Raw genomic sequence first — 27,603 nt, 5'->3', positions numbered from 1 at the left:
GTGCTGTGATGCAGTTCAAGACAGTGACACCAAGGTATAGTCCAAACAGGTCTCGCCTGCGTTTATTGCAACAAAAATAAACCAGCCTTTACATTCAGGTATTTGAATAAACAAACAAAAACCTACCCGTCAGGGTGCTAACTATACAAATAGTCCACTAACTCACACTATCCAAAGATCACGTGGCTGCTCCAGACACATAGGTCAGGGCTGTGTCCTCTCAGCCTCCTTCCACAGAGAGACCCCACACTCCACTCTGCTGAGTCATTTTATGCAGCCTCATTAGTCTGCACCCATCACCTGTGTCCAAGGTGCTGGACAAACCCACCTCAGCACTAAGGCCTTGCATAGAAGCAAAACCTAGGGGAAACATACCGCCCATCCACAGTTAACCCCTTCAGTGTCTCACATACCCTCCCCCTCTGTTTGACCCTGTGGGGGCGAACACTTTTGGCCATCAGACAGTGGGTACGGGATAGGGCATCGGCATTCCCATGCAGCTTTCCTGCTCGATGTTCCACCGTGAATTTAAAATTCTGGAGCATGAGGAACCACCTTGTGACCCTGGCGTTCCTCTCCTTGGCCTGACTCATCCAGGTTAGGGGAGAGTGATCAGTCACTAGTGTAAACTGCCGCCCTACCAAATAATACCTCAGGGATTCCAGAGCCCATGTGATCGCCAAGCACTCCCTCTCAACTATACTGTAGTTCTTTTCAGGAGGTGTGAGCTTGCGGCTCAGGAATGTTACAGGATGTTCCTCACCCCCCACTACTTGGGACAGGACAGCCCCCAAACCCACGTCAGAAGCGTCAGTCTGTACAATAAAGGTCTTGGTGAAGTTAGGGGTGATCAGTACCGGTCCCTCACACAAAACCGTCTTAAGTCGCTGAAACGCCCCCTCAGCCTCTTCACTCCACTTTACCATCACCGTCCTGCTACCCTTAGTCAGGTCAGTTAGGGGTGCCGCTATTGTCGCAAAATCGGGGATAAATCGGCGATAATAGCCCACTATGCCCAGAAAAGCCCTCACTTGCTTCTTGCTCAAAGGTCGTGGCCACTGCTGGATCGCCTCTACTTTATTTACTTGGGGTTTGATGACCCCTCGCCCAATACGGTACCCCAGGTAACGGGCCTCTTCCAGACCCAGTGCACACTTTTGGGGGTTCGCTGTCAGCCCTGCTGCCCTCAGGGAGTCTACCACTGCTTGTACTTTGGCTAGATGACTCTCCCAGTCGGTACTATAGACTATGATGTCATCCAAGTAGGCCGAGGCATAACTCCGGTGAGGTTTTAGCACGAGATCCATTAACCTCTGGAATGTGGCGGGAGCCCCATGTAGCCCAAAGGGGAGTACCATGTACTGAAAAAGCCCATCAGGGGTAACAAAAGCGGCCTTCTCTTTAGCCCTGTCAGTCAGGGGTACCTGCCAATACCCTTTCGTCAGGTCAAGGGTGGAGAAGAACCTAGCCTGTCCAAGTCGTTCTATCAACTCGTCAACCCTGGGCATGGGATAGGAGTCAAATTTGGACACCTCGTTCAACTTCCTAAAATCATTGCAGAACCGTAGGGAACCATCAGGTTTGGGAATCAACACAATAGGACTCGACCAGTCACTTTTAGATTCCTCGATAACCCCCAGGTCTAACATTTGCCTGACTTCTTCGGATATGGCAAGCCGGCGCGCTTCAGGGACCCGGTAGGGTTTTTGGTGTACCCGGATGTGGGGTTCGGTTATGATGTCATGCTTGATGACTGAAGTACGTCCCGGTAACTTAGAGAACACATCCACATTTCGGAGCACAAACTCCTTCGCTTCCTGAATCTGGGCCCTGGAGAGGGACTCCGAGATCCGTACTTCAGGCACCTTGGCATCGGGTACACCTACCTCCGGTGTCCCCTTCTTGGAGACAGACGCCTTCTCTACTCCCATGGCCATCAGGGACTCTCTTTCCCTCCATGGCTTTAGGAGGTTCACGTGGTATATCTGTTCGGGTTTCCTCCTCCCCGGCTGAGATACCCTGTAGGTTACCTTCCCCACTCTCTCCATGACCTCATATGGTCCTTGCCACTTGGCCAGGAACTTGCTTTCCACGGTGGGCACCAGAACTAGCACTCTGTCGCCTGGGTTAAAGGTCCTGAGTCTGGCTGACCTATTGTAGACCCTAGACTGGGCCTCTTGTGCCCTTGTCATGTGCTCCTTTACAAGGGGCATTACCGCCGCTATGCGGTCCTGCATAAGGGAGACGTGTTCTATCACACTACGGTGGGGAGTCCTCTCCTGTTCCCAGGTCTCCTTGGCTACATCCAAAAGCCCACGTGGGGAACGGCCATATAACAGCTCAAAGGGTGAGAAACCCGTGGAGGACTGGGGAACTTCCCGTATGGCAAACATCAAATAGGGCAACAAACAATCCCAGTCCTTCCCATCTTTGCTGACCACCCTCTTAAGCATCCCCTTCAAGGTCTTATTAAACCTCTCGACCAGGCCATCTGTCTGAGGATGATACACAGAGGGGCGGAGCTGTTTTACCTGTAGTAACTTGCACATCTCCTTCATCACCCTAGACATGAATGGGGTACCCTGGTCAGTCAAGATTTCCTTGGGGATGCCTGTGCGGGAGAACACCTGGAACAGCTCCCTAGCAATATTTTTGGAGGAGGTGTTCCTTAATGGAATCGCCTCGGGATACCGCGTAGCGTAGTCCAGGATAACTAGGATGTATTGGTGCCCCCTGGAGGATTTGACTATGGGGCCAACCAGATCCATTGCAATCCGTTCAAAGGGCACTTCTATGATTGGTAGGGGAACCAAAGGACTCCTGAAGTGGGAGACCGGGGCAGTAAGTTGACACTCAGGGCAGGAGCTACAATACCGGTTTACCTCCTCCCACACCCCGGGCCAGAAAAATCGCTGCAGGATCCTCTCTCGGGTCTTCTCAGCACCTAGGTGCCCTCCCAGCACATGTTTGTGTGCCAACTCTAGCACCAGCCTACGGTGAGATTGGGGTACTACCAGTTGCTCAACCTCCTCCCCCCGTATCTGGTCGACCCTGTACAACAGTTCCCCAATAATCACCATTCGGGGGTATATTTTATCAGCCCCTGGTATTTGGAGTACCCCATTTATCACCTTAACATTCTCCCGTGCCTTAACCAAGGTAGGGTCCTGTAGCTGTGCAGCCCCAAAATTTTCACGGGAAATCTCAAGGTCCAGCATGTCGGCCACCTCCTCGTGGCCCTCGACCTCACCAGCTAGGACCTCTAGGGGAGAGAATTCATCACATGGGGTCACCCCTACTGCTGGTGTGGGTACATCGGCCTCAAAGGGACATACCTGATGTCCATTATCTGCAACAGCACCTGAGGTGGGTCTTCGTCTCCAGAGGTCCCAAAACACTGGTAAGTCTCTGCCGATAATAGCCTCATGAAAAAGGATCCCCACCACCCCCACTTCATGGGTAACAGTACCACAAGGGGTATGTAGGTTGATGACAGCAGTGGGATATTCGCGAGTGTCCCCATGTATACACAACACTCCCACTCTCCGCCCACTGTATAGTCCAGGATCAACCAAAGTTCCCCGCACCAGGGTGACCAGACTCCCCGAGTCTAGCAAGGCTTCCACTGTGTGACCACCGATTGTGACCATGCATACTTGGGGTTCTGCATCCGTGGCTGACTCAGCCGCCAGAACTGGCCAGGCAAACAGTGACACTCGCCGGGTCTGGTTGCAGTCCATTGGCTCCACTGACAGTGGACAGTTGGCAGCAATATGGCCCATTTCATGGCACCGCCAGCACTGGATACGGCCATGACCTCTGTCACGAGCCTCACTGGGTTTCTGGGTATCCACGCCCCCCAATGAACCCCCTCCCAACCTGACATGTCTCCCCTTTTCCGCAGTAGCAGTCTTACCAGCTGGTTTGGTGACCCTGTCACTGGCACTGCTTCGTGTCGGAGAGGTAAGTAGAAGGTCCTCCGTAGCCCGATACCTCTCGACTAGGGACACAAGCTCCTCAGCTTTTGTGGGACCGGCCTGTCCAACCCACCGTTGGAGCCGAGATGGCAGAGAACGGGTGAACTTGTCGAGGACCACTCTCTCTACCATCTGTGCGGGGGTGCAGTCCTCTGGTTGTAGCCACTTCCGGACAAGATGGATCAGGTCATGCATTTGGGAGCGTGGGGGTAATTTTTCTGAGTAAGCCCACTGGTGGACCCGGCTGGAGCGAACTTGAACGGTGACCCCAAGACGAGCCAGAATCTCCGCCTTTAGCTGGGGGTACTCACGGGCCTCCGTTTCACTCAGGTCGTAGTAAGCCTTCTGCGACTCGCCGGTCAGGAACGGTGCCAGGACATCTGCCCACTGCTCAGCCGGTAACTCCTCTCGCTCAGCTACTCGCTCGAACACTGTGAGATACGCCTCCATGTCGTCGGTTGTCGCCATTTTTTGTAACGCCTTTTGTACTGCAGCCCGTGCGGAACACTGGACAACCGGGTACCCTTGTAGACCAGTATGGGACCCCTCAGTAGTCGTCGCTTGCGCTGCTGCCATAATGCCAGAAAACTTCTCCATCATCAGCTGGAACATGGCTTGGGACTCTTCCTGCTGCTGGCGGGACCTCTCCTCCTGCAGTTGGAACATGGCTTGCTGCTGGCGGGACCTCTCCTCCTGCTGCTGGAGCATGGCTTGCTGCAGCTGCCGATTAGCCAGGGACTCCTCTTGCAGGTATTTAATAAAGTCCTCCATCTTGGCTTTATCCTGCACTTTCACCCAGGCCATGCAATGTTGCAGGATGTAGCAAGCCCTTCAGGTGTATGTCTTTTTGAACTGCCCGCAATCCGAAGCACCATATGTGGAAGATTTGGCCCGGTAGAGACTGTGGTAGCGGGGTGCTGTGATGCAGTTCAAGACAGTGACACCAAGGTATAGTCCAAACAGGTCTCGCCTGCGTTTATTGCAACAAAAATAAACCAGCCTTTACATTCAGGTATTTGAATAAACAAACAAAAACCTACCCGTCAGGGTGCTAACTATACAAATAGTCCACTAACTCACACTATCCAAAGATCACGTGGCTGCTCCAGACACATAGGTCAGGGCTGTGTCCTCTCAGCCTCCTTCCACAGAGAGACCCCACACTCCACTCTGCTGAGTCATTTTATGCAGCCTCATTAGTCTGCACCCATCACCTGTGTCCAAGGTGCTGGACAAACCCACCTCAGCACTAAGGCCTTGCATAGAAGCAAAACCTAGGGGAAACATACCGCCCATCCACAGTTAACCCCTTCAGTGTCTCACAGCTGGTACCCTTGTCACAGGCTAGGAGCCCAGAGTATCCGCATCTCATCTTCTTCTACTGGTTGCTTGGGTAGACTGGCAGTCTTAGTCTTCTTCTCCAAGCTCTGTTCCCTAACTTCAAGACACTAAGGACTGGGACTATTGTCCTTACATACTTTTTATCAGGGAAGGAGAAGTTCCATTTCAGCAAAAAAACAATGACATAGCATTCTCCCATAGACTTACACTGAGTTCCCATAATATTCTATGGCAGCAAGATTCTAAGGTGTAAACAACTTTCCAGACATCACCTGTCACTCTAAAGGTCAAGTCGCTGCTTGTCTAGTAAACAAGTCTGTTTTTCTTCTGCAAAACAATCTATACTATAGCTGTGGAAAATTACTAGTTTCTCTTAGAACTACAAAAGACAAGACAGTTTAGTCAAACCTTCAGAAGACCTGCACCCATTGTTTGCTGAAAAATTGTGCTCTCAATTATTTGTCATTTTTTGTAGTTTCTCTTTGACATAGAGATACTGGGGGAGACTTATCACTTCTTTTCTCCCAGTTTTCTTGCCAGTCCAAGGGGGGGGGGGGGGGGCGCTTGGCCGCAATCTACGCCGGCATATGATAAATTTCCCCCACACAGTCAAAAATGTTTCTCAATGTTCATTAGCCCTTTCTACTAGTCTATACAGATAAAGTAATAATGAACCAAATGTATATAACAAAACACTTTAGATTAATGCAAGTTAACCCTTGATGTAAAATAAAGTAAGAAGTGCTGAGTTCACATAGGGAAAATATTTAATAATGCCCAAAAATTCAATACTCCTCTATTACAGGGCACAACACATAACATCAGCGATATTCTAAAAAGATACCCTGCATGGGGGTGGTTTAAGAATCAAACAACTTCATGCAACAATTATCTCTTTTTTATATTTCTAATAATATCCCGTGTTACTATGTGGGAAATAGGGTTTTTTTTGGTAAAAGTTAAGTGACTCAGGAATCATAAGCTGAATGTACAATAGATTTATAAACTTTGGCCCTTTTCTTTTTGCAACTTCCTCAGGGGAGTTTGCATCCTGTAGTTTTGCTGAGACATCCTGCAGATATTTACTACTGTCTATTTTCCATCCCCAAACAACAATTTCTGGAAGCCTAAAGTGAGCTCAAAGCCACCCGGAGGCACCGAGTTATTAGTACAGACGGTCCCAGACCCCTGACTTACAGATGACCTCTAGTTACAGACAGACTCCTCTGCCCCCTATGTCCTCTGGTGAAGCTCTCTGGATGTTACTTTAGTCTCAGGCTGCAATGATCAGCTGTAAGGTGTCTGTAATGAAGCTTTATTGATAATCCTTGTTCCCAAGACAATGCAAAATTTTTAAAATTTGTTTTTGTCTGGATCTACAATTAAAAAACATGCCTGTTCCGTGTATATGGAAGCAGAACTGGACCGTCGATGGGGTCTCCATGCACTATCACTGGGACAGATACTTCTGTGTTCAGAGCTGTGTAAGGCAAAAAGATGACTTTTTCATCGCTACCACTTTGGGGACTATACGTTTTTTTGATCACTGTTTATCCCAATTTTTATGAGCTGCAAAATGGTGAAAAGTGTCAAATCGGACATTTGGGGACTATTTTCCATTATGGGGTTCACCACCAGGAATACCGTATATATACTAAAGTATGAAAAAGTTATTAGCGCCAGAAGATGGCGAAATGAAGATTTTTTTTTGGTACAGAATAGGGCACATTTACGAAGAACAGTGCAGTTGCCTGTTTATAGTGTAGGGGGCGCCAGGTTCAAGAATTTTCTCACACGTTCTGCATTAAGCTGGCGCCCCCTGTGCTGCTCCGACAGAGTGCACCACTTTCTTTCAGACTTGCATGATAAATCTGGCGCACGGTCCGGCTGTGCATCAGAACTCCTTCAGTGCAGAAATTTGTGTTGTTTTAAGACTAGTGCACACAAAACGGTCGCGTGCGACATAAATGTGGTGCGGATACTTCTTAATTACCTGGGCAAGCAGTTTCCACCTAAAAGAAAGTCCGACATAAAACTGGCGCAAGGTCCTTCGTAAATGCGCCCCAGTGTTTTAATTAATTAAAATTACCACTTTGAAATAAGATCTAATTTCTTTTTTTTACCACATGTGCGTTGATAGGGGGGTAGTCTTATATGGCAAGTATATCCCAAACTCTAGATTTTAAAAGGAAACTTTGGGGGTTGTTTAGACACCTTGAACCTTAGGGGGTCTGCTCGCTCCTGTTATACTGCATTACTCTTGTATTACTGCATACTATTCACATGATGTATGCCCGCCGTACCATACCATAATACGGTGGGCATACATCGGCGCCGGGAAGAGGGGGAGGGAGAGAGCGCCCCTCACCCCCTCCTCTCTTCATAGAGTAACATAGGACCCGGCGCCGTATTCCGTTAAAGATAGGATATCCTATGTCCTATCCCTCCATGGGCTACGGTGCTGCACCCATACGGCGCTGTGAGGCTACTGCGGTGTAAGGGGGGCGTATATACATCCCCTATATGTTCGTGTGAATGTAGCCTAAGGCAGTTTTTCTACTGATCTCTAACCCTTTCTTTCTTTTATACAGTTTTTTGGCCCTGTTTTCATTTTTTTTCTTAATGATAGCTATTTTTTTGTCTTCTTTTACATTATTTTCCACCTTTTTAATTTAACTTTTAAAAAAAAAAAAAATTTGTAATGTTTATCTTGCAATTTTCAACCCTTTTTTTTAATCTCTTCGTAACCACTTCGTATTTGGAACCACTTTAAATACAATAACAATTCTTACTTTTCTTTTTCATAACATGTGACACTTTAAGGGAATTAAAATAAAATAAACAAATAAGTAAAACATAACCAATAATAGGTAAAAATAAGAAACCTCTTATACTCACCTCCTCTGCCGCTCCCGCTGAGTCGCTTTGCCAGTGCCTCCTACAGTATTAGTTTCCGTGTGTATAGTCCGGTTATGTATATAAATAATGTTATTCCCAGACCACCCCTTTAACTTGATAGGCTAGTTTTTTAAATTACCTTGTACACAGCAGCATACACACAAAGGGGTTTCGGTCTACTAAACCCTTTCCGAGACCCTCCTACATGTGTGCTTTTTTCATACTATTACCAAAGGGTAGGTTTCTAGTCTGTTTTACAGAAAAAAATATTTACTTTCAGACAGAAAGGGGATCATTTACTAAGGGTTGTGCTGCTAACTTTTGTCGAACTTTGCACCGTTTTCAGGAATTACACGGCTTGGACAGGTATTTAATAGGTTTCATAGTTTATTCGGTTGAAAAAAGACACTTGTCCATCAAGTTCAACCAAGGAAGGGAAGGGATTGGATGAGGAAGGGATTTAGGGGAAACAATCCTATATAGCATAACAATCAATGTTATTTAGGTGTAAAAAGGCATCTAGACCCTTCCTGAAGCTCTCTGCTGTCCCTGCTGTGACCAGCGCCTGAGGCAGGCTATTCCACAGATTGTTTCTGCTTGAATTTTGGCACACGGTCCGTCTGATTCGGACTGACCGCGGGATTTAACTTTCAAATTGTGTCACAAACCCAAGCACGTAGATGCACCACTAAAAAGTTGGTGAACTCTGTCGGACCCGAGCGGGGAAGCGACGCATGCAGGATATCGGGTGCACGATTTTAGTGAATTATTCTTGATTATTATTATTATCGTCGGACAATGCACTTTCGGTGAACTCCAGCGACGGGTAAGTAGATGTGCCCCAGATTGTTAGGTAGTTTGGAGGTTTATGTTCCCTGCAGTGACAGAAGTGGGGTTACGTCAAAACGGAAGTGGTCATAAGATGGGTCGCTGTTTGTCATGGACTCTGGGTTTGTAGTTCTCAGGTCACAACCATGTTTTTTCCATTGGACCGTCTCAGACAGGATGTGGGAAGGTTTTACTCCACCAACAATTTAAACAAATGCTGGCAAAGTTGCATATAAGCAGTGTGTATTCAAGGAACAGTGGGACTGGGTTTAGACAGTGTGCTGACAGAGTAGTAGCAGCACCGTTTTTGTTGTAGATGTCCATACGTGGATCTGTTGATTCAAGGAAATGCAGAACCATAAGCCCCAAGGTGTCTTCTAAGAGAAAACATCTGACCTGCCCTAACTGTGTAGATATATTGCCTGATGGTCACAAATTCCGATTGGGTCCACTCCAACAAGAATTTCAAAATTAAAGATTTCGTAACGATCCAAACTTTGGGACATTACATACCCCCTAGGTCAGTGGTGGCGAACCTATGGCACGGGTGCCAGAGGTGGCACTCAGAGCCCTTTCTGTGGGCACTCAGGCCATCGACCCCTTCACCGTTCACCAAACATGAAACAAATTCACCAAATCTTCCTGCAGTCCCAGGCAACTTAAGAGATGCTGCTTTCAGTGCTATTTTAAAGCAACACTTCATTGGCTGTATGGAACTGTGGAAGTAAGAAGGTGTTGATAGGACTGCATTATCTTTGTAGGTCATCCTACTGTACCCTACATTCTTACTGTATAGAGCCCCTGGTGAGAAGCTACAATGACAGTCCTACAATGAAAGGGACAATGGGTACATGGCTTGAAACAAACATTGAATAACATTTTTAAAACATTTTGGTTTAGCAGAAAAGTTCCAAAGGCTGAAGCCTAATAAATATACAGGTAACAAGGGAAAGACAAGTTCTCTCTGACGAGTGGCAAAGGTTCTTCATTGTACGTGTCAACCTCAGGGGTTACATCTTTTTTTGACAAAAGCAGCTAGTGAGGTCTTGACAGCTGTAATGGGTGCAAGCAGGACCAAAGGTAGCAGGACATTATCAGCAGACAGCTCCATCTTATAAGCTGGTGGGTCTGGAACCTCCACAGAATGGTCAGCAGCGACTGATGTATTTTTTGCTTCTGTACAGCATCTTCACCTTGGTGGGTACTGGCTCAGTGACAGCCTCCAAGTGGGGCAGGACCAGGTGTGATGAAGGCCTTCCTGTCACCTGGATTGGCAGCCTGGTTTTAGCTTTAGAGCATAAAACCATTCCGTGTTGGAGGGGTAGGAACTAGTACCTCAGCCCTGAAGCAGTGGTCTGTAGGGTTGGATTAATCTCCTGGAAGCTAGAAGCAATATATTAGCAGTATATTTCTATATGACTTAGTCAGAACCCAGGACTGAGCTTATACTTATAGGGGGACTCTTGGTCTGAGTCTCTGGAAAGTTCCAGTGTGTTAGCCAATTGGGCAGCCTGTTATCACTATTGTTAAGTAATGTCATGAAAACAAAAACAGCCATCAGGTAAAAATCAATAGAAGAAAAAAGCAAAAAAGGTGTGTGGGGGAATACAATAGGGCACATTTACTTGCCTGTCCCTGGCGCGTTCCCAGATGTGCATTGTCCAACCGGAATGCATTGTCAGACCGGATCAAGCGCTCGATTTCTTGCATGTGTCGCTTCCCCGCTCAGGTCCACCGAAGTTCACCATCTTCTTTGCGGTGTATGTAAGTGCATTGTATGCAACACAATTTGAATGTTAAATCCTGTGCCAAGTCTGAATCAGTCGGATCGTTCGATGGCCCACCCCCCATTTCTGTTGCATGAAAACCGGCGCAGCTTTCGCCAAACTCTAATCGCGTGCGACACAATCCCCTTCTAAATACCTGTGCCAGCGGCGCAAATCCTGAAAACGTCGGGAAGTACAATCCGCAGACCCTTAGTAAATAAGCCCCAATATAGACAAGAGGAAAGGGAGATTAGGGAAGGAGTAGTCTCTAGATAGTGTACAGACCTCGGGTATGGGCGGCCTATCTACAAGGCCATCTGCAGGTAACACATCCAAGGCTACCAGTCTATGAGGACCATAGCCTCTTTGTTTGGCATTTAAGGAATGTAATCTGTCACTGACAGTTATCCAATGGAAGAGCTCTTCCAAAAAGTGGTTGTTGCTATTTTGGCCGCAAGGAAGAAAAAAGACACAAATCTTTGGGACTTGTACAGAATGCTTTTGTTAAACCAGGTATAAGAAGAAGTTAACTTCAAATTCAGCTGGGTAATAAATCACCTCATATTTTTATTACTCTCAGCATATACCCCAAGAAAGGCTTATATTCTGAGCATATCCATAGATTTTACTGGCAGGTGCGGAGTTACATCGCTGAACATCAGCAGCAGCAGCCAATCACTGGCTGCTGCCCATCATCACTCCTCCTCCGACTTTCTGGAGGATGTATCCCCCAACGTCCTAGCCCTCCGTTTTACGGACACATATACATATCCTTACAAAAGAGGGCTTAAAGGGGTATTCTAATCTGGGCATTCACATCCAGATTCATTAATCTGCCATATATAAACATTTCTTCAATTAGATGTCATTAAAAAAAATTTACCTGTGTGAACATAATTTCTCATAAATGTAATCATATAGTCCCTTAGAAACAAGACTGTGTCCTTGGATACGACCACCCCTGCTGGAGTGACTGCACAAAAAACAAAAAGTGTTTGTATATGAAATGTCCAGGAGTTACTGCATGTCCTAGAGCCGTCCTATGGTAATGATCGCTGAAGCCAGGTGGTCAGGCAGGACTCAATAGCACATGCGTCGCCACCGCTGCCAAAATGTGAGGTGGTCGTATCCGAGGAAGCTATCTCGTTTATATGGGACAACATGGCTGCATTTATGAGAAATTATCTTCACACAGGAACATTTTTTTTAATAACATACAATTGAATAAATGTTTACATATGGCAAATGAATTCAATTAAATTTAAATACCCCTTTAAAATGCAATATAAAAGTATCCTAAACAGTCCTTATAAATAGTCATTATACAGCAGTACACAAAGTCCTTAATGTCCTTACTAGATTTTTAACCACGTTGCAATAGTCCAGGTGGGAAATCATAGACAGGTAAATTAGAATACTCCCAGTAAAACAATTTCGGATTGTATACACCACATCTATTCCATCATTTTGCTGAATGCCTAGTTTATTATATAAGAATGTCTCGTCTTGTTTCTCATTTACATCCTTCATTCTCATTTCCTGTGACTCTTGAATAGAGGGAATAGAAGCAAACCAAATAAATATAACTCAATTTTCAGAAAACCCTACAGACCCACAGTGGATTGACATCTTGTTCTCTTACAACGGGAGCTCTGGAAATGTCTGTTTCCAACTTCACATAAATAACATTCCACGGAAAAGGAGCAGCTGAACTTCAGGTTGAAGTCAATTGCTGGAGCAATGAAAAATGTTACTAATTTCCTTCTATATCCCGATGCCATTTATATTGTAAATGAAACGGATACCTCAGTCCTTTGGAGTTACGGGGACTGGTTGTGATTACCGGGATTCCTGCTCACTTACTCATGTGCACACACTGGCGCCTGGGAGCGTTCATTGAATAAACCCAAATACCTTTTGTATGTCCCCCATCCCTGTGTAGTGCTGCGCCTCTGTGCGGGCGGTAGTAGGAGACATGTGTTTTATACTTTACGTGTTTATATGATATTTCCATCTTCCAGCTTTGCCACATTTCCCACCCTTCTGTTTTTACTTTTATGGACTCGATGTGTTGACACTGGTTATAACAAAAACTCGAAGCAAATGATTTGTAGCAGCAAGAACGGGCAAAAAACAGAAGCCTGCGCCCAAAATACAGAAGCTAGGCTTTCCTTCATCTAACACAATTAACCCTTTCAAGACGGTGTCAGTTTCCATTTCTGTGTTTCTGCCTTCCACTCCCTGTATTCCAAAAGTCATATCTATGTATCATAAGCTGTACTGTAACTTGAGGGGGTGCTGTTGCAACTGGATCCATAAAGAGTCCCTTTCCTATATGAGTAGACTAGTACTATAAACCATACATTAGAGTCGGGGGCCTGGCACGGACTTTGCACTGGAGCCAGGGGTGAACCTGAACTCTCTGCTGCCTGAGGCGTGACATAGAATGGCGCCCCCTCTGCCCCATCCCGTAATAATATATCAGGTTATTTTTTCAGTAGTTGGGTTCTCCATGCAGTGTCTCACACCAATGGTGACGTCAGACGTAAACAACCACTATTTTCAAGTGGCAGGTCCTGCTTTGTAGCAGATAATTGCGCCCCTGATGCTGCCCCCCATCTTGCTGCAGGATGTGCTGCCTGAGACAGGAGGCTCAACTCACCTCATGGCTGACTGAGGCTCATCAGCTTCAAGTTCCACCATTGCGGGCTTGTTATTTGTGGGAGAAATTGTACTTCTTAGGCTCATTTCACACTACCGTTCCCTCCCTTAAAAAAAGTAAAGAATGGATGTTTAACTGGAGTTTTTACAAATACCTTAAAAATCCAATTGACATCCATGTCCATTTTATGTCATCTGTTATGTTACATTTAGGCAGAAATCCGTTATTTATATGGCCGGAAAAAATGACAGAGGCTGCAGTACTTTTCTTCTGCATGGATAACAGATAACGGACAAGCTGACCATAACGGATGACATTGATGTCAATGGGATTCTTAACTGATACGTTAAACCTCCATTCTACACTTTTTTTTAATGGAGGTAAGAAAGTGTGAATTTAACCTTACTGACAGCATTTAATATTTTGTACAGTATACTGAAAAGCTGGCAAAAATTCCAAATGCTGGGAATTGCCGAAGAAATAAGTGGTTGTGCCATTTTGTAACTTGTTTTCCTTTTTAAAAGGTTTTAAGGTTTCATTGTCCAACAACAGACACAACCTCTGTTTCTTTAGGTCATTATAATGTCTTGTTAAAGTTTTCTATTTATATTAGATTCTTACATTTTGTTAAAACTTTGCAACAAAATAAAGTTTCTGCCATGCAATATTCTGACACTCATAACTTTTCCATATTACTGTGTATAGAGCTGGGTAAGATGTTACAACTATACAATCTTTTGATCAATTTATATTACATTTTTTATGGGTCCAAAAACGGCAAAAAGGAGGCAACAGGCCTGGGACAGGGAACTGGTGCCCTAGACTGACAAAAAATGAATCTCTTCTCCACCCTCATGCTGTTAACTCTATTGTGGAAAACCATGGGGGAAAAATTCTATCCAGACTGAGGTGAACAATTAAATGGTGCTACCAACCCCCCCCCCCCCAATAAATACACATGAGTGGGGAAGCGACACCTTCCCTGAGAGGGGAAGCACGGAATTGGATGCACAATCTTAGTGAATCGCAGAAGCTCCGAATCCTCGTGAGACATTCCGGATCGGTGTGGTCAACGGGAAGAGTAAGTAAATGTGCCCCAATATATACACAACATATATACATACATACAGTACCAGTACCCTAGATGCCGGGCCCCCTGACATTATGGGCCCAATGGCAGTTGCAATGCTGCTACCCTTGTAGTTACACCCCTGCTCTTTACCGTACATGCATAGGTATATACATACAGTCACTATACTGCACACATATAGTTATGTAAGTTGGGTCAAATGAGTAAATTGTTCCATAAGAACATGTTCATTGTTTGGTGCTAGAGTATGGGCTGCACATGGACACAAAATATGGTCAAGTGCATGGGATTACGCATTAGACAACTGCTGCGGCCCATAAACAGCACATGTGTGTTAGTGTGGGGTACACCTGACTGTTTAAGGAAGGTACCCCTAGACTGGGGGATGATGTTATTAGATACGAAGGGGAGAATGTCTGGGTACTATTGCACTTTAATAGGGTTGGTGATCTGTGCCTTTAAGATGTGTTCTCACTCCTCCTCTGTTGCTTACCTCATGACCTCCTCTTCTACAGGACGTGGGGGTATATATGGCTGATGACCCAAGGATAACTCCCTCTTTTAGGCCACACTCAAGCTGTCCCTCCCTCCCTCCTCCCTATGCTATTGAGATGTTATGTAATTTTATAATGTTTTAACCTTGTATTTTATAGTCAATTTCAAGTCACAGCAGGCCGAATGGTGGAAGATTTGAGATGGTTCTTGCTCGGTTGTCCGACTTGCCAACTGGGAGTCCAGCTGGGCATACAGCTTCCAGAGCTCAAAAATGTGTCATTCTATCCCAAGTGTCTGATTTTGGATATTACGGGTTAATATATGAAATAAATAAAGCTGTGACCTAATTTTCCATCCAGCAAGAAGTGACTGTCATATTTTGGAAGTTACTTATATAGTTAAAGTTTACTGATATTTGTGGTATGGGTAATCAATTGAAGTGCCGTTACAGGTGGTTTACATAAGGTGTTCTGTTACATGCCCTCCAGTCTGTGTGCATAAAGCCTTACGCTTAAATCCATATTTACACGCACGTGGAAGTCTTTATGAACATGTCAAACACTTGTTGCATATGTATATGTTATGTGCAAATACCCCCTGCACATTCACATGCATCCTGGGCTAAGCCGGGGGTGCGTGTATTTGGAATGTCTGAAGGAATAGCTGTCGGCTGAATGAAGTTCTTAGCCCTGACATTACCCATATAAATATAAAGTACAAGCTGAAGCTGGAAGTCAGGAAATGTGTTTCAGATGTGTATCAGAGATTTCCATTTCATTTCCTGTGAGGTCTTCTAGTTCAGTATCCATATCCCATAATTGATGGAGATAGGAGCGATCACTCTATGAGGAATGTGGAGGTAGATGTAAGACGGCCATGTCTAGAGTATAATGTGAGCCTCTCGGTAAAATAATCAATATTAAATTATTAGGAAATGAAAATTCATTGAAATATCATTAAGACATAGCACATGTTATTCAATATACCACCGAACAATATCACATTTGGGCAAATTACATTCATTTGATGATTTAGAAATCTTATTAGCAGCAACATGAGCCCAACATAAATTGATGTAGAGATAAGATATAGAAACTAATGGTTATGTAAATTTGAGATGGATGTAATCATTTCTTACAAATGATCTTAAAGGGGATGGCAGCTTTACCTCATGTTATGTGTGTGTAAGTGTGGGGAGCAGGATATTAGGTAATTGATATGTAAAGTGAAACCTCCTGTCTTTTACCTCATCAGCCAGACATAAAATGGCCGCAGATGGAGGGTCATGTGATCTCCATCTGTCCATGAGAAATCGCCAGTTAGGGATCACATGACCCTCCATCTGCAGCCATTTTATGTCTTGTTGATGAGGTAAAAGACAGGAGGCTTCACTTTACATATGTAGAAAGTGGTGCAGAACTATTAATAGATGGTCACGTAATCTCTGTCCATGAGTAATAATCCTGCCAGAAACATAATCTTATTTATTAATACTATCATAAGGTCCTGTCAGTGTGATTGCTCATGGACAGATAGAGATCACATGACCCTCCATCTGCGGCCATTTTATGGTCAGGAATCTCTGGCTGATGAGGTAAAAGACAGGAGGCTTCTCTTTACATATAAAGAAAGCAGAGCAGAGATATTACTAGATGTATATTGGTAAATTACCTCATATCCTGCCGCCCTACACTTACACACAAATAAGAGAAAACCTGAGGTAAAGTGGATAACTCCTTTAAGTAGAACTTCCTATGTGGAGCCTGCATTCATACATAATGGGGCAAATTTACTTACCCGGTCCTGTCGCGATTCCCGATCCGGGCGATCCTACGAAGATGAAGTCCGGCGCGATTCACGTAGCTCGTGCGCCCGAGTTCCTGCATCCGTCACTTCCCCGCCGAGGTCCGCCGGAGTGCACCTTCCCGGTGCTTGTAAGTGCGTGTCTTTTAAATCCTGCACAGATCGTCCAACGGACCACCCCCCGATTTGTGTCGCTTGAAAGCTGGCGCTGATGCGCCAAAATCTGATCGCGTGCGCCAAAAACCCCTGTTAAATGTGGCGCTAATCGGAGATCGCCGGGAAACCCAACGAAAATGCGCTCTGAGGACCCTTAGTAAATGAGCCCCAATATATAAAAAATATAAGCTTATTTTATATAACTGGACACAACCTGATCATCCAGTTCAGAGATGATCTCTTTTTATGAATATTCGAATCAGCCTTCAAGTGCCCTATGGATGGACCCGCTCTCTTAGTATCTGCACGGAGTCCTATTTTAAACCCCCCATGACCATCGCTTAATTTGACATTCACTGCTCTGCACACCTTATACAATATCCAGTAGAGCCCCCCACCCTACATGTGTGCTGTTATAACCAAGCCCCATTCATGTCAAAGACTTTTTCTGATTTGTATTCAGTTTATTGAGTTTATCTGTAGCGTGCAACTCAAAATCCAGTGAAATCCAGCTGCCGGAAGAAATAGCAGAGATAGCAGAGCCAGAAGAACAGCTCCATTCTCTGTGTAGTGGCCAAGCTGTGTTACTGCAGCTCTTTTATTATTTCTATAAGGATAGGTCATTAAAATCAAAGGCCCTCCAGGCCCCAGGCGACCTATTTAAGTCATTTTATTTGCGGAACTAGCACCTTATATTGCTCTATTTATAATACGTAGTGGCCCAACTCATATTTTGCCTTCTGAACTCAGGACCTTCTTCTCCACTTGGGTAACAAAAGGAGAATTACATTTTGTTTTGAGAACAACAGCAGCTGAACAAGAAAAATGCATATCACAACTAAACAAATCTTCTCAGTTTCTTTTCCTGATGTCAGTAATAATAACAATCTTTAGTTATATGGCAACATCATATTCCGTAGCTTTACAAACCAATAGGTTGAAGAATATACTAGACAAATATACATCATAAACCAATGGAGTTTAACTCCGCTCTTGTTTATTACTCTGAAACAGAACACAAATATACATATAGCCAAATACAAATATACTTTATATATGTAATGGCCCGCTGGTTGGGGTATTACGAACTAACCCAACCCGCGGTAGCTTCCTGTATGGTAAGAAGATTATGCACAGCTCTGGGCACTAATTCAGGATATCTAAAGTGTAACTGTAAAGCTATAGTGATTTTACCAAATTATTATATGTGATTTACACTTTGAAAATAAACAGAATGATGCCTACTTTGTGCTGCTCCTCATTTTCGTTCCAAAGTTATGGCATTTTCTGTTCTGAAAGTGTTTGACAAAAATCTTTCTCACTAGAGGTGAAGTGGGCGGAGACTAATGTCTGTCAATCTATGCCCTCAGGCAGAAGCCAGTTAGCTTGCCCACAGATCCCATGATGCCTTGTGTTCTTTCTCAAAGTAAGTAAGAATTTAAATCCATCCTGGCTCTCCCAGAAGGAGCCGTTTATCCGACTGCGATGTGATCAGGATGAGGAGATTGTCTGTCCAGGGAAAGGCAATGAGATGCAACTTGCCGCCTATTGGACCCATATACTCCACCACATTTATGTAAGAGGATTAGGTCCGAGAAATAAGCTACTGAGCATGTGTGACCACCAGTAGCAGCCACATTAAGTAGACGACCAGCAAAAGAATTATTTTTTTGCTATTTTTAATTAACCTAATTGATTTTCTTTTAATTTACAGCGAAATGCATAGTCTATTTTTGGCATAAGGTCTATCAGGATGCAAAGAAAAAACAGTTGTCAGATAAGTTGCAAGCTGTACAGAGCGATTACTCACTTAAGCCAAGTGGTGTGATGCGGGTCATGTGACATTGATAAAAATAAGGAGCCTCTGGAATATAGGTCACCGGCGGTGGAGCAGTATAGTTTTTGTAAGTATATTACAAAATAATTTATTTTTGCAGAACCATTAGATGAACATATTATCAAACTGTTACTGGCAAAGGGGACTCAAGATATTTTAGCTTTTACTGACGAACCTTTTACTGATTAACCATGATCCATCACTGTCTATGTGTCAAAGCTGAGAGTGCTATTAAAGGGGAAGTCTTGGGCTCTAAATATTGACCTATCTATAGGGATATGTTATCGATAGGCTATCACCACTGATCACAGTGGTACCTTTAGTGCCAGTAAAGTGCAAATAAAGCTGGAATATAATATTAAAGAGAACCCGTCAGGCAAAATAACCCCCCTAATCTAAATATATTTTCATAAACTGCCATTAGAGAGCATTGCCTCTATCTCTTCATTATCCCTCTACATGCCTGTAAACCTAAGCAATGAGGTCCTAAAGATGTATGCAAATGACCTGTGAAATGTCCAATGGGTCATTATCATATTCAAGCTGTCCACTCTATTCATGAGTGGGAGGCACAGCCACACCCCCAGTGCATGACTGACAGTCTGTATAATGATGTGAGGCTGTATAATGATGTGCTTCCTGGTGCTGATGGCCACACCCCCTGCAGCCTGTGTGTATGAGATACTCCCATACACATGACTGACAGCCTGTTTAATGGTGTGCTTCCTGGTGCTGGCGCCCACCTGCAGCCTGTGTGTGTGTATAGGAGGGATACAACAGCTCCAGGATGCAGCCATATTATAGCAGAACATGTCAGGTACTTGTGTAGCTGATGTCTGTGTATCACACATGTGTATTAGGAGGATGCAGCATGTCAGCAGATGCAGCACAGACACCAGCAATGCTTTACTATACATTACACACAGACATGAGCAGGGGGAGGAGAGGGGAGGGGGACCAGGGGTGACATCACTGCCTCTGACCATGTGACCAGCCTCATTTACATAATAAAGAAAAGATGATTTTATAATGATTAATGTATGAAATAACTAGATAAAGGCTGGGATGGATCCCTGTGAGCTGCTCCAACAGGTAGTAGTGACAGGACTAGTGACACAGACCTGATGACAGGTGTCCTTTAAGCTGACCGGTTGAATTACCAGGTGTTCCACCCTCGATGGTCAATTATCAATGGTGTCTATCCTATGCATAGGTCACTAATAGTTAGAACTAGTGATGAGCTGAACTGAATCCGCAGTGCTCTGGTCCATGTCGAACAGAAGTTCAGGGTACTGTATTCAGCTCATGCCCCTGCCAGTCTTAATACATTTTCCAAGGTGGGAAAAGGGAAAACAATGCCTCCTTTGAAGGCAGACCCCTTAACACCAAGCATGACCTACAAGAAGCCTAATAACATGATGTGGGATTAAGCCAAACCAGTATATCTATTCCAGATTTCCAACTGTAGACAGCGCTGTGTTGACCTGGTTGGTTCTCTTCAGTACAGCGTAGGGAACTGGTTTGGCTGTAGGAGTGAGAGGCTATTGACTAGGGTCGGGAAGTAAGAGTTCTCCTTAATTACCCCCTGCCAGGCAGCAGTTAAATGGATTGTAAACCAAGCACACTTACATGCTGGTGTGTCAGGATCCGCTCTTCTTTTTGCTTTTTGTGCTCTTTTTTTTAACCAAAAATGGCTTTAAAAATTATGCAAATTAGCCCATGGGGAACCTAGAGCCCCTCAGACTCATGTGCATAATTTTTAAGCCTTTTTCATATAAACAAAGGCATAAGAAGATAAAAGAAGAGCAGATCCTGCCAGAGGGGGGACACACCAGTATGTCAGGGTGCTTGGTTTACAATCCTTCATCCTGGTTGTTGATGTCCTTTAATGGTGTCAGTCCAAGTGTCTTGTACAATGTAAATATTTACATTTTCTTCTTTGTTAATTGTTCATACTTATATAATATATAATTATAGCATTATCAATGAAAATATCATCTTGAGTTCTGAATTTAAAAAGTTTTGCCGCCGAAAATTTTAACCATTGCATGAAAAAAATTGGGGAGAAGATCGTGTTCTCTGCAGCAGGAGCAGAACCACTGAGCGATGATCTTTTCAATATTATATTTGAACTGAACAAGACAATAGGGAACCTATGAGAGATAAGAAATGTATTGGATGAAGAATAAGCCTCATGTGGAGGGATGTAACTAAAACTGAAGCTAAAAAAGAAAACTGCGGACCGGCACTCACAGAAGAGTCCAACGCGGAAGCTTAATATATAAATGTCCTTTATTCAGATAAAATGCATATACCCAACACAATGGGACAGATTTACCTACCCGGTCCATTCGCAGTCCAGCGGCGCGTTCTGTGTGGGGGATTCTTTCCTTCCGGCGATTCACTAAGGCAGTTCCTCCGACGTCCACCAGGTGTCGGAATGCACTGAACTTCACCAAGCCGGGCCCGGTGCAGGTAAGCGCGTGTTCAGCGACACTTTTTTAAAAGAAAATGCGGGTTTTCGTTCAGCCACACCTCCAATTTCCGTCGCGTGCACACCGGTGCCGAAGCCACAATCCAATCGCGTGCGCCAAAAACCCGGGGCAATTAAGGGAAAATCGGCCCAAAACGGAAATATTCGGGTAACCCGCTGTAAAAACGCGATTCGGGCCCTTAGTAAATGACCCCCATAGAGACATGGGTTTTTTGGGTGTTTCCAAACTGAAGCTGGGTCATATGTAGAAATCTTCTATTTTGTATATACAGTATTAATCTAGATGAAAATGCAGATGTGGTACATTACATAAGCTAGTTTGTAATAATTGTCTCTCGTATATTCTAATATAAGCTACTCAACATCATAGAAAAGTATTTATCTACAAGATTAGAGGAAGTATCTATTTATGTATTAAGGGTTGGTTTAATCTGGTTTCTAGGTCTTGCTTCCCCAGCATCATCAGTGAAAAAACTGACCGGTCAGCAGATTTTTTTTTGTAGACTCATAAACTTCTATTCAGGGGCTGATTAAGACTGGTATGGGTCCTGAGCTGTATAAATTTTATAGGAATTATTTCCTACATATGATACTATGCGGCAGATTTACTTACCCGGTCCATTCGCGATCCAGCGACGCGGTCTCTGCGGTGGATTCGGGTCTGGCCGGGATTTATTAAGGTAGTTCCTCCGACGTCCACCAGGTGGCCCTGCTGCACTGAAGCACGTCGGAACGCACTAGAATACACCGAGCCTGGCTGAGTGAAGGTAAGTGCAATTTTCGTGACACTTTTTTTAAAAAAATGCAGCGGTTTTTACGAATCCGTCGGGTTTTCGTGCGGCCACGCCCCCGATTTCCGTCGCGTGCATGCCAGCGCCGATGCGCCAAAATCTGATCGCGTGCGCCAAAATCCCGGGACAATTCAGGGAAAATCGGCGCAAATCGGAAATATTCGGGTAACACGTCGGGAAAACGCGATTCGGGCCCTTAGTAAATGACCCCCTATATAATCAGCTTCTTGGGGAATGGAGGATGTGTCCCTTCTGCCTGCTTTCATTCTGTGGTTACAGGACCTTTAGAGAACCTTTAAATATCCTGAAATGGCTCTTGTGTACATGTGTATTGAGAGCAGAAACAAATGTGGAAGGATTTCATGGGTGAAGGTCGTTCTCAGTATAAAATTTGGTGGGTGGTTGTGTGGCTAAACTACCTATATTATAATCCACTACTGCTTCTATTGCCTGCTGTGGGTCTGCATGCATGAAAAAAATTAGGAAAGTTTCTAAATTTTTTTTCACAGACAACAGAACAGTGGAAGAAAACTGAAACATAAAAACACCGGTAGAAAATAATGGTTCAGATGAGAAAAACAACGGGAGAGACGTAACTCTGCACATCACACGTAACCACTGATTAATGACAGATGTACAACTGTATTTCCATAATATCAGCATTTAGGTCTCTAAGCAAAAATACAAAAATAAACTGAGAACCCAAATGAACGTTATAATAAAAAAATTAAAGATAATGACAAACTGCACATGAATGTTCTGATTCATTCTCACAAGCCGGAGCCGCAGTCCAGAACATTACACAATGGTGCCGCCATGTGTGACTCAGTGGGTGTGGATTACATATTTTTGTCTATTTACTTTCTTATGCATCATTTTTTATGTTAGAATTTTTTTTATTGCCAGCTGTTGTCTTCCCTGCAAAACGCCACGAATACCAATAAAACTCATCACCACCTACTTCTTCTATGGATCTATTCGGCTGATTATTTGCATTTCTTAATGAAATGTCATTTACAGGAAATTGTCACGTCCGGGGGAGAAAACTTCTCCATACAAGTAAAAACTTTTCCTTATTTCACTCATGCATTGCGGTACAAGTTATTAATGATACCGTTATTTAAAGAAATTATAATACAAATGAGAACAGTTCTTGAAGGGGTCTTAAAGGAATTTTCCACAAATTAAAGGGGTAGTCCCAAGTGTTTAAGTAATACTTAATCCACTGGATAGAGGATAATTAGCTGATTGGTGAGGTGTCTACCGACTACCGAGCACGAGAAAGAACCCCCAGTGACTCAGGGAACGGAGATCCCGTTCTCACTGATGGGTGGCGTGACAGGACGAGCATGCACACTGCTGCTGCATAATAATTAATAATAATAATCCTTTATTTATATAGCGCCTACAGATTATGCAGCGCTGCACAGAGCTTGCCAAATTGGTCCCTGTCACCATGGGGCTCACAATCTAATCAACCTACCAGTATGTTTTGGAGTGTGGGAGGAAACCAGAGGACCCGGAGGAAACCCACGCAAATACAGAAAGAAAATACAAACTCTTTGCAGATGTTGACCTGGGTAGGACTTGAACCCCACTGGACCACAGCGCTGCAAGGCAGAAGTGCTAAACACTGAGCCACCCTGCTGCCCAGATTCAAATGTATGGAAGTGTCGGCCAAGCATAGCACTACCCTATCTCTCTCGCCTCTTCCATAGATATTGAATGGAGCAGCAGCGTATATACTCGTCCTGACGCTACACCCATCACGGAATAGGATGCAATCTCAGCTCTCTGGGACCTGTTCTCATGATCGTAGGGAGTTCAAGAAGTCAGACCATCGCTGATCAGCTTAAATATACTTGAAACAACCTCTTTAACTATTGATGGGCAATTCTCCGGATAGGCTGACATCATGAGATTGCTGGTGCTCCAGAAATCAGCTACTTGCCCGCCCAATGATGTCACACATAGAACTGCACATGGCCTGATTGTAGCTCATACACATTCAAGTGAATGGGTCTGAGCTGCAATACCCAGAACCGCCTCTGTAAAATGTATGCACTGTGCTTGTTAAGCTATAAAAAGATTGAAGGACATTCCAAACAAATTGGTATGTTCAATTGACACATTGAAGGAAATCTACCACCAGGATCAAGGATTGTAAACCAAGCACACTGACATACTGGTGTGTGCCCCCTCTGACAGGGTCCGCTCTTATTTTAGCTTCTTTTGCCCTTGCTTTTATAAATTATGCATAGCTATTTATAGACCACAGAGCCCCTCAGGCTCATTTGCGTAATTTTTAAAGCCTTTTCTGTAAAAACAAAGGCATATGACGCTAAATAGAGCAGATCCTGCCAGAGGGGGAACACACCAGTATGTCAGTGTGCTTGGTTTACAATCCTTCATCCTGGTGGTAGATTTCCTTTAATGCTGAGTCTCTAAATCCCATTCTGATGACCTCTATGATGGTTTTAGTAGTGGTCTCAGCAGTCAGAAGCCACTTATGTTCCTATACTTGGACACATCACATTTACTTGTGTATATAGGCCCTTAGAGGCAGATGTATCGGTATCTTTTTTCTGTCGCTGTTTGTCAGTATCTGCGACTGGTTTTGTTTCTATTTTGCATATGAATTATCACTTATTTTTGTAATTTATAGTATATATTAGTTTTAATTTTTAAATTAACTCAAAATGAACATTATTGATAATTCAGGATTTCTGGTGCCTGTTCTTCATAAATCTGGCGCCCCCTGCACTGCCCCGACAGAGTGCACCGCATTTTTTCGGTGCACCTTTAACATGGTCCGAACGACACAATTCTGTCGGACTTTTCATGATAAATGTGTTGCACGATCCGACTGAGCACCGGACCGCCTGCTAATTTGGCGCAGAAACCTCTTAAATACCTGTTCAAGCAGTTTGCACCTCAGGGCGCGTTCACACGTTGCGTTTTGACCTGCGTTTTCATTGCCTTTGAAACGCATATACAACAGCTGAGGAGGGGTGATTTGCCTAATTACATCACTGTTAACATTTCCGTTTACAAAATGCATCGTAAACGCGTGTTAACAACGTGTGAACGCACAAGTTTTGTTAACGTGCGTGTTAACATTACGTTTACAAATGTAAACGGTAATGTAATTAGGCAAATCACCTCTCATCAGCTGTTGTATATGCGTTTCAAACGCAATGAAAACGCGACCAAAACGCAACGTGTGAACGCGCCCTCAAAGAATGTGCAAAGTCCACCAGAAAACTGGCGCAAGGCCCTTAGTAGTAAATGTGGCACAATATGTATAGACTCTGGCAAATGGGGTTTTTAATGCCGGTGATTTTTATACTGTAGCGGGGGATTTTTTAAAATATTATATGTGAATGTATTTTTATGAATATTCCTTAATATTTTTGTGTATGTTTGTTTTTACTTTATATGCCACCCATAAGGCCCTAAAAGACCCCTGGGCGACAATTTCACAGTTTGTTTTTTTTTTACTTAAATTGTTTTTTTTCTTTTTCAAGTTTTCGGCTGTAACTAGGGCATCTATAAGAGTCCAGTTACAGGGGGTAATTACTACCTTTCAGGGCTGATGTTGATCAGATAATGGGGCATATTTACTTACCAGGTCCGTTCGCGATCCAGCGGCGCATTCTCTGTGGTGGATTCGGGTCCGGCCGGGATTCACTAAGGTAGTTCCTCCGCCGTCCACCAGGTGGCGCTGCTGCGCTGAAGTTCCTGCGCTGGAATGCCCTGAAATTCACCGGCCTATACCTGGTGAAGGTAAGTGTACATTTTTTGTTTTAAATGCGGCGTTTTTTCCGAATCCGTCGGGTTTTCGTTCGCCCACGCCCCCCGATTTCCGTCGTGTGCATGCCAGCGCCGATGCGCCACAATCTGATCGCGTGGGCCAAAATCCTGGGGCAACTCAGGGAAAATCGGCGCAAATCGGAAATATTCGGGTAACACGTAGGGAAAATGCGAATCGGGCCCTTAGTAAATGACCCCCAATGGGTCTGATCAGACCCAGCAGCTCTGATTAACCCCGTTAGACTTGGTAGTCACATGACTGCTGAGTCTACTGAGTCGGAGGCTCTACATTACTGTAACGCGATGATGTGAGGAACAGAGAAAGCAGCAGGGGTAATAAACCGCTATTGCCTTCTCCCTAGTTAGACCTGGTCCTGCTCCAGCGACTAGCGCAGGAGCAGAAGAAAACTACAGCAACATCTAATGAAGTTGCTGCAGACTCTGGACCTGCGCCCGCTGACGCCTAAAGTCAGCTGATGGTCGGAGACGAGTTAAATGAATTGTAATGAACTTGTTTTCCTCTTTTGAGAATCAATTCCGAATCCCTGGAAATTATTGATTAGCCAAATAAATTGGGCATATCCAGTATTTAGATGTGAAATTGGATACATGACTGTGAAGTGTTGCACAGCATTCGGTGGAAGCTAATGAGTCATATAGCGTGCTGTGCATTATTATGATATTAAATTACACAAAACTAGATGAAAACCGCATGAAGTATTAACCAAACAGTCAGCAATTCTACTCCTAACTAATAAGACATGAGGAAAGTTTGTGGGTCAATATTAAGCCATCACTGATGTCCTGTCCTCTTCTTAGCCCTCTGGACTACTGTACATAGATATTTTAAGTGATGGGGAACCTTTTGGAGACAGAGTGCCTAAGTTACAACCAAAACCCACTTATATGTCACAAAGTGCCAACATGACAATTTAAGCAGTAACTTATTGATCCCTGCTGGATCACAGTTTTTAATCATATTGGCGTCCTGAATTCACCAATACAATAGAAAGATGGAGACATTTGGATTGTATCTTCCCTCCAGGGTCCCCTGAAGAGGAAGGATCAGGGGACCCAGAGCAGGAGCTACAATGACAATCCATCTCTATCCATACCTTCCCGCTTCTCCTGTAGTCCTGGCAGCCAAATAGCTCTGAGCATGGCACGTCCTGGGCTGTATTGGGTTCACAGGGGAAAGCCTTGAGTCACTTAAAACAGTGGTGGCGAACCTATGGCCCTGGTACCAGTGGTGGCACTCGGGGCCCTTTCTATGGCCCGACCAGCGCAGCATAGAGGCAGAAAAGTGATCGATTCCGATGGTGATCAATTGTACCAGTGTCTTATAGCGACACTGGTACAATTGATCCGGGGGCCCGAGTGGGCCCCTCCAGTACCCCGGGGCCCCGGCACTTGCCCGGGTTGGCCGGGTGCTGGCGCCGGGCCTGATTGAGGGGGTCAGAGTGTATGAGTTAGTATATGTAGAGGCAGCATGTTCAGTTGTAGGAAGTAAGTGTTATTTAGCAGCACAGTGTGGTGCATTGTTGTTATCCAGAATACTCTATATATAGGGGCACAGTGTGGAGATGTGCAGCAAGAAGCTAAAGACACCAGCTTTGGAAGCTGGGAAAAGATATTGTGAGGTTGCAGGCTTT

The 27,603-nt window shown here is 44.4% G+C and overlaps 1 long non-coding RNA gene across 1 annotated transcript; it reads left to right on the top strand.

Moving 5' to 3' along the window:
* The first annotated feature begins 16,362 nt into the window (after window positions 1–16,362).
* LOC140133963 (uncharacterized) lies at window positions 16,363–23,038 on the top strand. Its single transcript, XR_011855991.1, has 3 exons — window positions 16,363–16,428; window positions 18,731–18,920; window positions 22,648–23,038. It is a non-coding gene; the product is annotated as an uncharacterized lncRNA (long non-coding RNA).
* The last annotated feature ends 4,565 nt before the right edge of the window (window positions 23,039–27,603 follow it).

This window comes from Engystomops pustulosus, chromosome 5, assembly GCF_040894005.1.
Source record: "Engystomops pustulosus chromosome 5, aEngPut4.maternal, whole genome shotgun sequence".
Classification (NCBI taxonomy): domain Eukaryota; kingdom Metazoa; phylum Chordata; class Amphibia; order Anura; family Leptodactylidae; genus Engystomops; species Engystomops pustulosus.
The sequence above is the reverse complement of the archived record's forward strand: the minus strand, read 5'-3'. Positions and strand labels throughout refer to the sequence as shown.